Raw genomic sequence first — 16,191 nt, 5'->3', positions numbered from 1 at the left:
CAAATGTAATTCCATAATTGGTTTGAGCTTTGCCTTTTATTAGTCCACTTCCCAGATTTACTAAAAATACCAAAATTCTCATTTAGTTGTTATCGCTTTTCCCTTCTTTCCTCTGCTGGGGAGAACTGCTTGTGAGCTAGAGAGAAACAGGCCTGGTTAGGTTCCTCAGTTGAAGAGGTGAAGCCATGAAGGTCGGACTCTGGAGTTCAGGCGGATAAACTGGCGGGAAGGAGACATTTGCTTCTGCAGGCTGGTAGAATAAAGGGCGGGTTGTTTCTAGCTTATATTACAAGAAAAAATATTTTAGGAAACTCTAAATGCTTGAGATATTTCAAAGAGGACAAAACACATTTTCATTTCATAAATGTATTTACTTTTTAAAAAGACTTTAAATGACAAGTGCTTCTGGTCCATTAAAAAAATTCCGGCTGGGTGTTGGTGGCTCCTTCCTGTAATTCGAACTACTTGGGAGGCTGGGATTTTGGGACTGTGGTTCAAGGGTAGCCTGGGAAAAATCTTTGCAAGACCCCTTCTGAGTGAGAAAGGAGTGCTGTGCACCTGTTACCCGTAGCTGCCAGGAGCCTAACATAGCGGGTTTGCCCCAAAGAGCACACAGGCAGGAAGCAAGACCGTGTCTCAGAAATTACCAGCAGAAGATAGGGATGGAGGTGTGGCTCAGTGGTTAGAGCATCTGCTTAGCAAGTGCAGGACCAGAGTTGAAACCCCAGTATTCCCCCCACCCTAAAAAAAAAAAGAGAGAGAGAAAGAAAATTCCGAGGTCAGGGACAGCTATGTTGTAGAGAGCACGCATCAGGCCCACCCCTAGCACCCCTCCAACACTAATGATTTCCTTGTAAGAATGGCTGCGTGATCTAAGTGAGATTTCATTGTACCAGACATTAAGGACATGGGATGTGTGAAAAGTTCATCACTGTATCCTGTGGCTCTCTTATACCAAGATTTTCTGACCTATTGCCGGAAAAAGAAAAGAATCCAGGTTAGGCATAAGTTTGAAAGGACACTTCTTTCTGTGCAGAAGCGCTACATTAAGCTGTAGACCTAAGGTCGTTTGATTTTGTTTGCTCATTTGTGTTATTAACCAGATCCTGCCTCGGGTTGGTAGAAATGAGACAGGCCACCCTGAAGATGCTGTCCACCTGTCCTCGCGCTGGCTGACACGGGTCTTCATCGTGGGGCCTTCACAGGACCCGGGCACCCTTAGGAGCCGGAGCCTGGGCCCCGTGGGGGCTGCAGCCTGGGCCTGAGCTGGAGTGGTAGCTGGAGTCTGGGCGTCGGCTTGCACCTTGGCCCTGGCCTTTGGCCCAGTGAGCCTGCGAGCCTTGGCAATGTAGGCACGGATGCGCTTCCCGAGCTTGGGGTGGGCGAGGCGGGCGAGGCGCTGCAGCTTGCGGTGGGCTGCACGAGAAGCTTGTCTTTGTTGCGCCCTGCTTTGGCTTCACCAGGGTCATGAGGGCCTCAACCTGAATGCTCATGGCCTTGCCACTGTTTGCCTGCATCTGCTTTTTATTAGTGAGAAATCTTATTTAGTTATTTAGTCCGTCCTGTGCCTTGAACTCAGGGCCTGAGCACTGTCCCTGGCTTCTTTTTGCTCAAAGCTAGCATTCTGCCACTTAAGCCACCGCGCCACTTCTAGCTGTTTTCTATATATGTCGTGTTGAGGAATCGAACCCAGGGCTTCATGTATACGAGGCAAGCACTTTACCACTAGGCCATACCCAGCCCTGCCTGAATCTTCTTAAAGCCCTTCTTGTTGTGCTTCTTAGCAAAACACATATTCCTCAGGAACTTGGGGTCTTCCCTCTTCAGACATTCGTGTCTTTGTGATCTGGGTTTCTTGATGCCATTTCTGTGCCACTTCCAGGACTGGTTGCGCGTGGTGTGGTTCTTGGACTTGGCCGTGTCTGGTCCGCCACCCCACGGGGGTCTCTGCGTCTGGAACCGAAGGTAGCTTTTACATCTGGGTGAAAATATTTTTCAGAACTGCTTCATTAACTAAGTGCCATTCTATAACTCCCTTTCAGAAGGACAAACTGAGGGTGAAAGAGACCCAAAGAATGTCTCAGTTCCTGACCCGAGTTGGACTTTTGTTGTTGTTTTAAAGTAAATAAGATCTACTTCTTTCAGGGAGTTATAGACAGGCATATTATTAAAAACAAAGCAATGACAGGCTAATCTCCTCTGATCTTTTTTGGCAAACCTATTTTTAGAAAATTGGAGGTAAAAGCTACCCAGATTGGATCTGGGGACAGAAAGGATGTTTGGACATTTATTATAAATATGTAGGCTTGGTCCTCTTGGCTGGCAGAGACGCATGTAGGGTGGCCATGGCTAGGTATCTCTAAAGAAGTGAAAAAGGATCTTGTAACTGAAACAGGGGGGTAGGAATGTGCCAAGGCAGTGTGACATTTCAGCATGAGCCGGGGGCTGACCACCTTTCCTGGAGATCGCTGTAGCCTCGCTTGCTATCTCTAATGACTTCATTTCACCTGGCCTGTCTTCCAGATCAGCTAGTACCGAGCTGGGGGAAAGGAGCCTTCTTTGGCAGCCATTTCTAGATGGCTCTGTGATGACCCAGTTCTCTCAAGTCACACTGGGAGAGCTGGTGATGGGGGTTGGAGCTTTGAAGTGGGAGTCCCCAGACCCTTTAATATGATGGGGTTTCAGAGAGGTCGGAGAGGGCCAGGAAACGACCTACTCCCGGATCCAGTGCCTATGGAAATTCTCTTTCTCTCTCCTGCTTGTTATTTGTTTTTTTGTTTTTTCCACTAGTGGAAAAGGCCTTGGAGGTTTAGCCATCAAAGAAATTAGAGGAGGCTGGTTCACGCCTGTAATCCTAGCTACTCAGGAGGCTGAGATCTGAGAAATCGCAGTTCAAAGCCAGCCTGGGTAGGAAAGTCCATGAGACTCTATCTCCAATTAACCCACAGAAAACTGGAAGTGGCGCTGTGGCTCAAAGTGGTAGAGCACTAGTCTAGAGCTGAAGTCCTCAGGGACAGCCCCCAGGCCCAGAGTTCAAGCCTTATGACCATAATAATAATAACAATGATAATAATAATAATAATAATAATTATCTGTTGCAACTATAATAATGACTCTTCATTACTAAGAAGTGGAAAAAGTAGAAGCCCCAAGTTCGTAGTAAAGTGATTCTGAATTCTCCCGATCTAGTACTTCTCAAAACCGCTCAATGGGACTGAGAGGGTGGCTCAAGTATAGAGTGCTTACGCAGCAAGTAGGCGGCCCTGAGTTCAGTCCCCAGGGCAGCAAAACCAGCAACAACACACTTGAAGTGGAGTGTGTATACAACCTATAATCCTAGCACTCAGGAGGTGCAGGTAGGAGGACTGAGAGTTCAAGGGCAGCCTGGACTACACGGCAAAACCCTATCCCAGAAAACAAATGAAAGTTCAGGATCCCACCAAATTCAGCCCTGCTTCTCGAGGTCTACGTTCCCCTTTTAAGCCCCCAAATGTTGGTACTGCCCAAATCCCTTGCTTCTGCTCTGGCTTGGGCATTGTGACAGCAGTTTCCTGAATTCTTCCAGAGCTTTCCAGCTCCAGGCTTGTGCTTGGAGCCATGTTTATCTCTGCAGAGGTCAAGCTCTTTCTGCATTTTGAAGCTCACCTTCAACACCACGGTGCGTGAGCTTTGTGGTAGCGTTCTTAGTCTTTGTGCCTCTGTATCTATCTTAGTCTCGCTCTCAGGGGATCAAAGCTCTCTCGTGGTGTGAGCCAGGGGCTGTACCCACGCCCCTTAGCACTAGGCCACAGAATAGATCCCTCCCATGACTGCTGGAGATGGAAACCAAACTGAAAGGGGGTATAGAAGAGACTTAGTACCCCAAGTCTGGTGCCTTAGCATCTGAGCGAATAGCAGAAGCAGACAGGCCATTTTCTCCTTCTCTTTACCTTTGCCCCCTTAAGCTGGCCATGTAACTTTTGTTTTCAACCCAAAGTGAAAAGTGTCCTGCCCCATACCCAGTGGGAAGGAATGTCACAGAGAGATGGCAAGAGGAATCTGAGTCAACAGGCCTTGCCAAGTTCCTTTTGTTTACTACCTAGTTTGTCACAAAGGTGAACCTTTTTTGTCTTGTGAGTCATTTTTTCTGTCTGCTTATCCATTAAATTGCACATTTCCGATTCCTTTAGGTGTTCATTCTGGAGGGTTCTGCGTTAGATTTGATGTACTACTTTTCTGTACATTCAAAAATGTACTAACTAAAGACTAGTCTGGGCCTGGGGATATAGCCTAGTGGCAAGAGCGCTTGCCTCGTATACATGAGGCCCTGGGTTTGATTCCCCAGCACCACATATACAGAAAACGGCCAGAAGCGGCGCTGTGGCTCAAGTGGCAGAGTGCTAGCCTTGAGCAAAAAGAAGCCAGGGACAGTGCTCAGGCCCTGAGTACAAGCCAAGGACTGGCAAAAAAAAAAAAAAAAAGACTAGTCTGCCATTAGTGTGGGAGTGTCCCCATAAGCCTTACCAGGGTAAAGGAAGACGTTCATTGTTGTTGTTTTTCCTCCTCAGAGGGTCAAGAAAGGGAGGCTGAAAATTGGCGATATATAGGAAAAGGAGAGAGGTAAGGGATTGTTACATGATCGATCACAGGGTTGAGTGAAGACAGTTTTTCCAGCAAGGACTAGAGAAAGGAGCCACAGGGCAAGGACAGCTGTTCGCACCCAGTTCTTGCGTGTTGAGCCTCTCAGAAAATCACAGCATGCCTGTCACCAAAGAGGCCCAATTTCCCTCAAATGAGGAGTTCAAGATACCCCACCCTGTTCCAATGCTGATGATACAATCACAGAAGCAAGTCCGCCTGAGCATTTCCAGGGCCTCTACTAGCAAACTCTGCCTTGAGGATTCCTGGCTATGAATGAGATACATGGGAAAGGGATTCAAGGCAGGGCTCAAGGTTCAGGGTTCAGGACTCAGGTGGGGACTTAGGGCCTTCGAAGTGGGCCCTTTCCAAGTCAGGTATCGTTATAGGCTGAGCAGTGTTCCCCAATTCAAATGTTGGTATGCTTAACTTCAGTGTCTCGCAGTATTTGGAGAAAGGATATTCTGTTGTTTTAAAAAAATTATTGATAATTGTTCTACAGAGGAGGATTTCATTGTGCCATTTCCATACTTACGTATAGTATATTCCAGTAGTCACACTCCCTCTATCTCTCTCCCTGGATGGGAATGTGGCTTAGTGGTAGAGTGCTTGCCTAGCATACATGAAGCCCTGGGCTTGATTCCTTGGTACCACATGAACAACAACAACAAAAAATTAAAAATGAATATAATATAAAATAACTTCATAATATGTGAAGTTATTATATGAAGTTATATATGAAGCTATATACTCTTCCTTCCTCTTAGCTAAAGAAATGTCATCAGGTCTCATTGTTTTATTTTCTTTTTTCCCCTCTGTAAAACATTTTATTAACCTAAAAGTAAATAACTGATATTTTAATGTCCAACATCAGATTCAAATGACATTTATAATAATACCCACTAAATGTATTAAAACTTTCTTACACTAGCATAATTAAATTGGAAGGCATCAGCAATGATATAATATAGGATGCTTGAATGTCCCATTCAGTTAGAGACAAGAGTATTATTCAATTTTTAAAATAGAACCCAAAGAAACAATTACATATTCAAGTAACTATGGTCAATTTATATATTTCCTTTTTTATACATCAAAGAGAACATACATTATATATGAGAAAAGAGGCAAGGAGGGCTGGGGATGTGGCTTAGCAGTAGAGTGCTTGCCTAGCATGCACAAAGCCCTGGGTTCGATTCCTCAGCACCACATAAATAGAAAAAGCCGGAAGTGGCACTGTGGTTCAAGAGGTCGAGTGCCAACCTTGAGCAAAAAGAAGCCAGGGACAGTACTCAGGCCCTGAGTCCCAAGCCCTAGCACTGGCAAAAAAAAAAAAAAAAAAAAAAAAAGGCAAGGACATCAAGAACATAATTTTTAAAGATTGATTGTTATTATGAAGATGATATACGGAGGGGTTGCAGTTATGTAAGTCAGGACAGTGTCACCCCTTCCCTTGCCCTCTCCCAGTTTTCCTCTCCTTTCCCACCACAAGTCGTATAGCTGATTTTCAACATAGTATCTAATGCGCACCACTGCTGCATTTGTTTACCCTTTGCATTGTTCTATCTTTAGACCTAAAAACAATCCCCTTAGATCATATTCTTCCTCTCTCATTCTCCTAGTTCCAACCCCCTCCATTAGTATTCACTGCCCATCAGAGTCTGCTTCTCTTTCCCTGCACCCCCAAACTTCCTACTGATCAACAACTCTCATCAAAGTTCTTCATGTTATTTTCATAGGAGAGAAGGTCTTTCAAGAGATAATGAAGTTAAAAAGAGGTCCTGAGAGTAGAGGGTAACCCAAAAGGATTGGGGCTTTATATAAGAAGAGGCAATGAAGATTTCAATAAGCAGAGATCCAGAGAAAGCCACACTGACAACTCCTTGATCTTGAACTGGTAGCTTCCAGAACTGTGAGAAAATGCACTGGAGTTGTTGGCGTACCTGGTCAGTGGTTGTGCTGCCTCGCTATGGCACCCGGAGCAGACATGTTCACACTTGGGAGGGAGGGAGCCATAGAGAGCCACAGCCTGAGCCCGAAGGAATGCTTCCACCTGCCGCAGCAGAGCAGCCTGATCTTGATTCTCCTCCTTTTGGTTCTGAAAATCTTAGATCATTTGGCAACTCCACACAGCGCCAAGGTGGGTCAATGGAAGTTGCATGATGACTGACTCGGTGCTCATGGAAATCAGTTGTGCCCTGTTCTCCATCCTGATTTCTCCATGTGCAAAATGGGAAGGTCATGCTACCCATTGCTTCATTGCCCAAAGTACTGTCAGGAACAATCCAGCTAAAATAGATTTGGTTCTCAGTAAAAATTAGCTAGCTAGCTATAGCTCTCCTTTAAGTGGCAAATACAAGGACCTGAGATTTAACTTCTCTTTTTTAAGTGTTGAGATTGGAAGGCACTACTTCTTGCTTTTTATGCGACAACACTCATTTTGCTCTTTAATTGTTATAATTTTGTTTTAATTCTAGCTCTGAAATAGGTAGACATTCTCTGAAATCTTGGAAAGAAGTGCTTCTCGTTTCACTATAATTTTTGGTAATTACAGCTAACAGTAGTTAATTTAATTGGCATCAGTGGGGAGAACCAAAATGTGTTTTTTGTTCATATTGTTGACAATAGTCATGGTTATAACATTTAACGTTTTGATAGGATTCTCTCCAAACTCCATTGAACATTTTTATTTCTCTTCTCAAGCAATGTCCACTGGAGACAGGTTGCATGTCCTCAGGGTAATTGTCACACTGTTATTATGCTGAGGTGTGATTCAGTGACACCATCAATGAGCCACTGTGTTGCTTTGTGTCCTTGTGGCTAGCTGATTATGGTTTTTGGCACCCTGTGGCTACTTTGTGCAATCACCTATTTTTGTCTGTCTGTTTCAAATGCTTTCTCACTTGCTGTGGGCTGGAAAGACCAGATATCAGGCTTGTTAAAATGTATCTACAAGGGCTGGTAATATGGCCTAGTGGCAAGAGTGCTTGCCTTGTATACATGAAGCCCTGGGTTCGATTCCCCAGCACCATGTATATAGAAAATGGCCAGAAGTGGCGCTGTGGCTCAAGTGGTAGAGTGCTAGCCTTAGCAAAAAGAAGCCAGGGACAGTGCTCAGGCCCTGAGTCCAAGGCCCAGGACTGGCCAAAAATAAAAAATTAAAAAAAAATGTATCTACAGCCAGATAAAATGGGCTCTGGATTCCAGAGTTGGATAAGGGTATCGTGTATGTTATAAGTTGAATGTTTGTGGCCCTCTAGAAGTCATGTTAAAATTCTCCCCTGGTGTGATAGTTTTAGGAGGATAGGACCTTTGGGAAGGGTTCAGGTCCTAAGGGTGGAGCCCTCAAGACTGAATTTAGTGCCCTCAGAAAAAGAGATATGAGAGCTTATTTCCTCTCTGTGCTCCCAGCCAAGTGAGGATGCTTCGGAGACAGATGTGTTTAGGTCAGAAAGACAGCACCCACCAGACACTGGCTCTGCCAGCTGCTTGATCTCCGGACTTAGCAGAAGTGTGTCAGTTGTGTGGGCCGCCTGGTCCATGGTAGTCTGTCACGCTGGCAGCCCAACCTGACTAAGACCAGAGACACTTGGGAATGCCTCTCAACAGGCCCTACTCCCGTTCCAGCAGCTCCTGAGTCCTATTGGAGAGCCGCGTGTTCCCAGGTCGGCTCTAAGGATGGAGCACTTGAGCTCAACTAAGCCATGTGACTAGCCCAGAGAAGAGCAATAGATCTAAGCAGGCCCTTTATCTCCAGATTCTTTACCTCCAGTTAACCACCAAAACATTGGAAGTGGAGCTGTGGCTCAAATGGTAGAGCACTAGTCTTGAGCATAAGATCTGAGGAATAGTGCCCAGGCCCTGAATTCCAGCCCCAGGACCAGCACACACACACACACACACACACACACACACACACACACACACACACACACACACACAATCACAATGTGTGGACAATAAGGGTGGACAGGGGAAGGCAGTTAGGAAACTCTCAGATGATGCTGGGACAGAGAATGGCCTAGGTTAAAGTGTGCAGCAGAGAGAACGGCAACACCTGAAGGCCAAGCCCGGAATTGGCCAGGGTTTATGGATCAGATGTGTCCGGAGGCAAGAGAAGAATCAAGGACTGGTCCAAGCTTTCCTGGGAGGAAGCCTGGGAGGAGGGGAGGGTTCGGGTTGGGAGTTGAGAGTCTGCTCTGCACACGTCGCGTAGGGTGCTGGGTCTGGCCCTGGTGGAGTCCCCGTGGGAAGCTGGATGCGCACGCGTGGATGTTGTAGCAGCATAGGGCAATGTGGAGAGCGACTTTGGTGCCTTACCGCTGATTACCCAAACAACAGGAAGGAAAAAAAAAAAGGACAACAGTGTTAAAACAGTAATTCGTTATTTTTTTATTTAAGTAGTTGTACAAAGAGTTTTAATTCAACGTGTTAGTTTATGAGTCCGATGCATCTTGATTAAGGTCACCTTCCATCATTCTCCCCCACCCCAGCTCCACGCACCCTCTCCAGTTACCTGGTCCCATTTCCCAACAAGTACATTGAAGGGTCTGACTATTTGCCCACTCTTCCTCTCTCCACGTGTGTACCTCCTTCTCCTTAAGCCCCCCTCTTTCAGGCAAGGCAAGCTTCTACATCCTGGTAGACATTTTGTTAAGCTGTCAGTTAACTGCTCAGAGGAGTTACACTATGAAATCTATACATGCATCTTGGACAGTGATCATTTATACCTGCACATGGCCTTTTCTGTGTTTTTCTATGTTTATATAACTTCCACGTATCAGAGAAAATATGCACCTATTGTCTCTTGGAGCCTGACATCATTTAACATAATTTTTTCCAGGTTCACCCATTTTCCTGCAGATGATATGTTATTCTTCGCCACGGAGGAGGAAAATTCCCTTATACATGTCTGCCACGTGTTCTTGGTTTCTTCATCCACTGAGGGGCATCTAGGCTGCTTCATGTCTTGGCTATGGTGAATAGTGCAGCAATGAACTTGGACATGCAAGTGTCTTTATTGTATTCTGACTTATAATTGAAAATGGACACAAACTTTATGAGCATCAGTGGTCCTTCCTGAACCATCCAGCAGGTTCTGCCTACATTTGGTGAAGCCCCTGAGTTTGACCAGGGGATTGTGCCCCTGGGGGCCAGAACACAGAAGCAGTGACACCTGTAGAAGCACCCTATCAGGAGACTGAGCTGCCCAGCACCCCGCCAGCGGCACAAAGCCCAGAGCTGAATGGCAGCATTTTCCTCCCCTCCCCTCCCCACCCCAGCATAAAGATAAAGGCCGGGCAAGGTACACTCTGCCCTGCTGTGCCTCAGGCTGTCCTCCTGTTGGTCCACAGACCCAGTAGTTGTACTGGGAGTGGATAATGACAGGCTGGGCCTTGACACTGGGACAAGGGTCCCCACCCTGCTGCTTAGCAGTCTGGCCCCTCCATCCTCCAGCCCCATGGAGCAGAGCCGAAGCAGCAGTCCATACAGCTGGGCCACCCGGAAGGGACAGGGGGCTCAGCCTGGTCTAGTCGGGGTACAGGTATTTGTCTGACACCTATGCACCTCGTCCCTTGGGCCTGCTTCTGTAAACTGCTTTAATCACATTTCTGAATGGAAGCCCTTGTACCCTTGTCTCGAGGGTTGACATCAAAGTTCCAAAGAAGGAGAGGGCACAGACTCCCCCTCGGGGGCCTGGGGACTCTGGAAGGGGTGAAGCTCCTCTGAGGCCGGGGTGGGATGGCCTGTTGCGGCCCTGCCTGCCTTGGCTACGGAGATAACCCTTCTCCGTTTCCTGTCTTGGGTTATAATTGCATCCCTGCCTCACTAGTCATTTCCTGCAGCATTCTTCTTTCAGCTATGATAAATATGAATGCCTTTAATTTGCTGATCCTTCCTCAGGCCTGTGCTTCGGTTAGGAGAGAGATTTTTCTGTTTTTTACTTTCCCTTCTTAGAGATGAGCAGTGTCCATTTTCTAGGATAGAGTTGTCTAGGTCTGGTTTCTTAATTAAGACCTTCTCCCCCCCCCTCCCCCTCCCCCTCCCCTCCCTTTCCCCCTCCCCTCTTCTGAAGAAGAGAAGCCTGCAATCAGAGTGGAGAAGCCTGCAATCAGAGCGGAGTCCTAGAATTTGAGTCCACTGTCCTCTGTTTTCATTGTTTCTTGAGAGTCCTTAACCTTGGCTTCGCAGGGGGTGTTGATTTTCTGAGATTGTAAGTAACATGTTCTTTGTGTGCAGCATGCGTTTTTCTTTCCCTCTGTGAACTGTCATAAAGCATTAAACTAAAAATTTATGTTTTGGGTGGTACTTAAGTTTAAACTCAGAGCCTCACTCCTGTCTAGCTTGCTTGTTTGGATGGTACCCTACTGCTTGAGGGAGACCTCCAGGCTGACTTTTTGCTGGTTATTTTGGAGATGGTATCACTAGAACTTTTCTTCTCAGGCTAGCCAGAGAAGGTATTTTTAGCCTCCTGAGTAACCAGAATTACAGGCATGAGCTTCTCCTGGCTTCATAGAAATGTTACAATATTGAGAAAGCCAGCCTTGTCATGCTGAGGGGTAGAGGCTCGAGTGTCTGTGTGTGACCACACAGTAACATCAAGCCTGACACGGTCTAGAGATGAGATGGTACATAGGCACAGGTCACCCCTCTCTCAGAACCTCAGAAAATAGTGACTCCTCTTTCTTTTGTCTCTTCCACATCCTGCCACAAGGAAACTAGAGTTTGAAGTGGTAGCTGGTCTGCCCATACCACAGGCCTAGGTAGTTACAGAGCTCCCCTTAAACTCGGGCTTTCCCCCCATCATCCGGTATTGTTTTCACTGGTCACATAGCACACAAGTTCTTTTTATCAGGGCACATAAATTTATTCTAACTGAAGGAACTTCAACTACCCAAGTAGAAGCTACTGATATGCAGTAGTTGAACAGAAGCCTTCCAGACCATTTCTTGTTGGTCACTGGTGGCTCGTGTCTGTAATCCTAGCTACTCAGGAGGCTGAGATCTGAGGATCATGGTTCAAAACCAGTCTGGGCAAAAAAGTCCCTGTGAGACATTTATCTCCAGTTAACCACTGAAACGCTGGAAGTGGTGCTGTGGCTCAAATGGTAGCGAGAGAAAGAGAGGAAGGAAGGAAGGAAGGAAGGAAGGAAGGAAGGAAGGAAGGAAGGAAGGAAGGAGGGAGGGAGGGAGGGAGGGAGGGAGGGAGGGAGGGAGGGAGGGAGGAAGGGAGGGAGGAAGGAAGGAAGGGAGGGAAGGGAGGGAAGGAGGGAGGGAGGGAGGGAGAAAGGAAGGGAGGGAAGGGAGGGAAGGAGGGAAGGAGGGAGGGAGAAAGGAAGGGAGGGAGGGAGGGAAGAAGGGAGGGAGGGAGGGAGGGAGGGAAGGACCCATTTCCCCAGCCAGGGGTGCCTGGTGAGTTAACACTTGTGTCCCTTCCCATCTCTCCAGGCCTTTAGTTCTTCAGGACCAAGGCCTTGTCCTGACTGCTCTTCTGTCAGAGAGGACCACAAAGGCCTTAGCGAAGCAGATATTTGTGGAAGGCTTAGTACTATTTACACTTTCCATTATACTTTTTAGAACAATGTCTGGGCACTGCCCCTGTAGACCGTAGTTCATAAGTTCCAGAAGCTTCCAGGACCAGGCAGGGAACACAAACAAAGGAACCCAGATGAGCAGAGAAGCAAGGACCATGGGGAAAGGTGCCCTGTCACATTTACATCTTCAAAACTTCCTTCAGAGGCCAAACCTACAGCCAGCCCTCTCCCCACACGGGGGAATACGGTAAAAGAAAGAAGCAACCGCCATGTCAGGCTTCTGCAAATTGAAAACCATTTACCCATGGAGAGCACTATTCACAACAGCCAAGCTGTGGAACAGCCCAGATGCCCTACAACTGATGCATGCATCAAGAAAATGTGCTATAGATACACAGTAGAATATTATTCTTCCATAAAAAGGATATAATCATGTCATCTGTAAGGAAATTAATGGGCCTAGCAACAATAATTTTGAGTGATGTAAGCCAGACTTAGAAGAACAAATGTTTTCTCTCATATGGGATGTTAGATCTAACATATAAATATCCACATAAACACATGTGGAGGAAATCTCTTCAGACAATATGCACTTTAACTAAAAAGAACATTAGAAGTTGATACTTGTCTGGGGTGTAGGCATTAGCTGGAAGGGGGAGACAAATGAGAAGAGAGAGGGAGGGTGAATATAGACTCAATTCTTTGTATGTGGGTGTGTGAAAATGGAATGAGGAAGCTTGACAGTGTGGTTTGGGCAGGGAAGGGGTGAAGGAGATTGGCAGAGGGGGAATTATGATCCAGAAACATGTACACATAAATGCACTTGTTAAAATGGAACCCCCTTGAACAACGAATTGAAGTCAGTTTGAAAAAAAAAAAAAAGATGAAAAACATGTAGAACTCCATGCAAGGAATCTGAATCAATGATGTCTGCACTGATTTTTGCCCTCGTGCCTAATTTTGACAATAGTCATGTGTGTATGTATGTGTGTGTGTGCGCATACGCAAGCATATGTATGTGTGCCAGTACTAGGGCTTGAATTCAGGGCCTCTCACTCTCCCTTGGCTTTTTTCACTTAAAACTGGTGCTCTGCATTCGGCTCTGGTTAATTTTAATGCCTCTGAGCTCTTTGCATGCCCACACTGAGTCATAGCTTTGGGACTGTTTCAGCAACTGTACCCTGGATCCATGTAGGATGCTATTTGTTTAAAAAAAAAAAAGGAGAAATGCGTGTGCGTAAGTAAGCATGTTTGCTTGTTTATGCCTAAAATAGCTCCAGAAAAGACACATGAGAAAATGGCCTTTAGTTACCTGAGGTGGTGATGGGGGATGGGGTGGGGAGGATTGGATTGCGAAGGGGTAGGGGGAATCTCTCTCTCTCATATTCATATATATATGCATATATATACTTATATATACATATATATATCCTTTTGTTTCTTTTGCATTTGAAATCCTGTGAATGTATTACCTAATCAAAAAAATAAACAGCATGTAAGAAGCCAAAAAAAACAAAACAAAAAACCGGTACTCTACCACTTGGATCATACCTCTCATCCTTTTATTATTATTAAAGTAGTTGTACAAAGGGGTTTCCATTCCACATGTCAATTTATGAATGCAATGTGTCTTGATCAATGTCACTTCTTCCATTGTTCTCCGGGCTTTCACTCTATATAGTCCAGGCAGGTCTTAAACTCAAGATTCTCCTAAGTGCTTTGATTACATGTATGCCCTTCTACATTTTATTTTTTACAGTATGGTCTCTTTTCCTTTGTGTTTGGTTTTCAACATTCTAATAGTTTCATCTACTCTGATGGCTGGAATATGTGTGCTCAAGAACTTCAATTCTAAACATTCTCACGTGTTGAAGTGCGGCTCTTCTCAGCCTTCGCCGAGCTGTGGTAGACAGGTTATTTTCCTGAGGTGCAAACAAGTCCCACGAACATGTCTCCATCCTGGCCTCATCCACGCACACGCTTGTCGTCCAGCTTCAGTTCCGCGTGATCAGTTGTGTTGGGAAGTGTATGTGTGTATGCATGAGTGTGTGCGTGTGTGAGAGTGCACGGTGGGGGGGGGAAGGGAAGGAGATGGCAGCTCTGACTGCTGAATGGAGCAGATGTCAACCTCATAGGCTGAGAGGCTGAGCATTTTATGATCGCCTTAACCCTTAGTCCTACTCCAACTCATGCATGATACAACCTGAAGGACCGGCTGCATGAGTTGCAGGTCCAGTGTAAGAGGGACATGCAGGGGCTTTTATTTAAGGAGTGATTAAGAAAGGTAAGGTGAAGGCAGATGGGCATTAAGCCCAGTGCGAGGCCCTTCTGACTGTGCAGCTCACACACTCATGGAGCTGGCGCCTAGACCTGTGGGTGTCTGTGAGCCTGGGCCATGGTCAGGCTTTGTAGTCACTAACCTATCACCCTGATGAGCCTGGGCCATGGTCAGGCTTTGTAGAGACTTACCTATCACCCTGATGAGCCTGGGCCATGGTCAGGCTTTGTAGAGACTTACCTATCACCCTTCTCAGGGGATAGAACTGTCTGCACATGAAGAACTGCCCGCTGTCATGTCTGCTTGTCCCTGGGCCTCTTTGCCTGGCCCGCTCAGGAGGCTTTTCTGAGCTTCCGGGGCAATCTACCCTTTGGTACCCCAGTTTCTTCTTAGTTCTGCCCAGAGCTGAGGAGGTGTCGGAGCCAGTGGTTGGGTGAAGAGTGCACAGTAAACACCCACTGGTTCTCGCTGCCTCCTGAGGCTGACCAGGTCCTGCTAATGGCATGGGAAAGTGATGACACGTCCCCCAGGGAGTCAGAATGGCTCACAGGAATTCCTGGCCTGTGTGTCTTTGGTTAGAGTCTTCAGCTTTCTTCTCTAGTCCGTCCTTGGCGTGGTGGGCTCTGAAGGGTGGGCGTAGGTGCCAGCCGTTCGCTCTGTGAGCCCCCGCCTCCTGCTCAGGGCTCAGACACATCCACCTACACCATTAGCTCTGCCTGCCGCCATCTCCCCACGTCCCATAATGACTTCTTGGCTGGCTTCTGCTCACCCTAGGCAATGGGCATTTGTCCCAGCTTTTGGATATTTACTAACCATTCTGTGGTTCCCCACAGGTGCACCAAAATGTGTGGCTGAAGAGTCTGCCACGCCCCACTCCCAGGGAACCCCCATTCCCCTTCCTTCTGAGTTGGAGGATGTGCTGGGAAGTAAATGTGTGGACGCAATGGTACAGGACCACCGGAGGAAGACGTCCTCCATCGCTGTCTCTGAGCGTCAGCGATGACCTTGAACGCTGAGGAGCCCAAGAGGATGGGTGAGACAGTGAGGACGGAACTGTAGGAATATGTGGCTCTGGTCCCGTGGGAGAGGGGATAATTTTCACCGCCATGTCCACGTCCCAATTCCTCAGCCCTAGAATATATTAAGTTACCAAGACGTATGAATATATTCATTTACACGGCAAAAGGAACTTTGCACACCTGATTAAATTAAGGATCCTGAGCGAGGAAGATGGTTCTCCATTGCCCTGATACTCCCGTGGGTCCAATGTAATGACGCAGATCTTTATAAGAGAGAGGCAAGACATTCAGAATCCAAGAACAAGACGTGAGCAAGGAAGCAGAAGTTGGAATGAGGCGATTGCTGCTTGAGTCACAAACCAAAGAACATAGGCAGCCTGCTGAAGCTGGATGAGTTTCTAGAAGGAATGTAGCTCTGTTCAGTTTGAGCTCAGTGGAGCCCATTTTGGACTTCTGACTTTGAGAACTGTAAGATAATACATTTGGGTTGGGAAGCTCTTGAGTTTGTGGTAATTTGTTATAGCAGCAATTGGAAGCTAATACCAGCTACATCTCCCATAGATGAGCTTTTTGGCCCTTGGCTGTTCATGCATCTTTCTTCTTCTAAGGTACTTGGGGAGCAAAGTACCTTAGCAAACCCATTATATGTAATGGGTTTCAAACATTTGAAGAAATTTTAAAGTAGTTGTGTCTTTTGTTCATTGAAATCATATGTAGAAGCTCGATGTAAAATATAGAAGTGC

At 46.5% G+C, this 16,191-nt stretch overlaps 1 pseudogene; it reads right to left on the bottom strand.

Moving 5' to 3' along the window:
* Nucleotides 1–561: 561 nt before the first annotated feature.
* LOC125366868 lies at nucleotides 562–2,570 on the bottom strand (annotated as a pseudogene).
* Nucleotides 2,571–16,191: the final 13,621 nt, after the last annotated feature.

Source organism: Perognathus longimembris, chromosome 18 (genome assembly GCF_023159225.1).
Source record: "Perognathus longimembris pacificus isolate PPM17 chromosome 18, ASM2315922v1, whole genome shotgun sequence".
NCBI classification, from domain to species: domain Eukaryota; kingdom Metazoa; phylum Chordata; class Mammalia; order Rodentia; family Heteromyidae; genus Perognathus; species Perognathus longimembris.
This window is presented reverse-complemented; position numbering and strand designations above follow the sequence as displayed.